The following is a 1,856-nucleotide window of genomic DNA, read 5'->3' on the forward strand; positions in this document are numbered from 1 at the left end:
TCCTTTTTTACTTGGGCTTGCTTGTTTTAGCACCCATGGGTGTTATATAGCGTGGTTTGAAATGAGAATGTAGTGTGCTGGTAATACATCTTCAGTATACATAATCTTTTTAACAAACACAACCCTTAATAGAAAAATTACAACTCAGGGCAAAAGTCAGTAGACTTTACCTTACTGTTAACAGTGTTATATGTGACATATCTCAAAGTGAATTTATCCTTCATAATCCTTCTTTGATGCATTTAATGCATGCTGGTCAGTGAACCATCTGCACACATAGCAGTAGAGGCAACAGGTGTTACTCCAACTGCCATAACAGTCAGTACACTTACAGCTGTTTGCCTGTCACACGCGTATCATGTACATGACTTTTCAGTGAACAATGTTGAACTAATATACGAAGTCTATTACAAAAGTATCCAACCTTATTTTTTTTTCAAAAACCATATGGATTTGAATCATGTGTGATTGCGTCAGACAAGCTTAAACCCTCGTGCGCATGCGTGAGTTTTTCCAGAATTTTTTTCAGAAACTGTTAGAGACTGGCAGCTGGAAACAATTCGAAAAATTTATCTAGCTTTCGGTGAAAATTTTACGGGCTAGTTTCTGAAAAGATTCTGATGGGGGAAAAAAAAGCCCATATCATTCCGCCATTTCCTGACAATGAAAATCCGCCGAGGGGGCTGGACCACTCCTCACTCAAAGCCTGCTCACAGGCGAATGACGCAACCGACAGGCGTGGACAAACTCACGCATGCACACGAGGGTTCAAGCTTGTCTGACGCAATCACACGTGATTCAAATCCATATGGTTTTTGAAAAAAATAATAAGGTCGGACACTTTTCTAATAGACCTCGTACAAATAATGAATGTTTATGAGTTCAGTGGTATGAATGTTTCATGAGGTGAAAGCTATTCAACGAGGCAAAGCCGAACATTGGTGGAACATTCCACTGAATTAAATATTCATGCCATTGAAACAATGAGAAAAAAAAAAAATCATTATTTGTTTTATATAACGGCTAAAACAGATCCTTATCATTTGATAATTTATTAATTTCTAATGAACAGAAATGGGACTTATATTTTGGTGTTCCACTGGTGCTTAACAGTACAACACGAACTTTAAATAGGAGTCCAATATTGCGACGATGTAGCCCGTGATGCCATGCACTGACTTTGTGCACTTCCCAATAAAGACTGTAGTTTCTCAGTCCACTGAAAAATCACATCAGATATCTGTCTAGCTTTTCATCCTAACAGGTCTTTTCTTGTTTTCTGTGTGTGTGTGTGTTAGAATTAGCACCATCAACTAGCTCCTTCAAATCATCGTCCACCAGTAAAATAAACTCCACTAGGTTTAGCTAAACGCCGCCCCTGGTAGTGTGAGCATGCGCGGTGGTCGGGGCATGCAATAGCACATTTCATATAGCACCAAAATTGAACGCTAAAAAAGAACTATTACATGGTCAATGAAACACATTAATAATCCATGTCACATGACATACAAGCCACCAATCAAATGACAAGGATCCACTCAGCCGTTATATTAAACTTACTGTGGCAGCACAGAGGCTTAGTGGTTAGCACTGACTAAAACCTATTTTAGTCATGATGATAAGTATCACTCTGATTGTAATTACGTGTTTCTTGATTTTTTTTTTATTTTTTTTTTTATGTAATGCAGAACTAAGTGGTTGTGGAAACAATTTAGCATTAAAAACCCTGTATGGGGAGGTAACTTGTGAAGTCATTCAGCCATCACAATAAAAATTTATCTGGCTATTATATTAACGGTATGTCAGTTTTGTCATTTTTAGGGCTCGTCTAATGGCGTGACTGAAGTTTCAACTCT

The sequence above is a fragment of the Thalassophryne amazonica genome, chromosome 17 (genome assembly GCF_902500255.1).
Source record: "Thalassophryne amazonica chromosome 17, fThaAma1.1, whole genome shotgun sequence".
Classification (NCBI taxonomy): Eukaryota; Metazoa; Chordata; class Actinopteri; order Batrachoidiformes; family Batrachoididae; genus Thalassophryne; species Thalassophryne amazonica.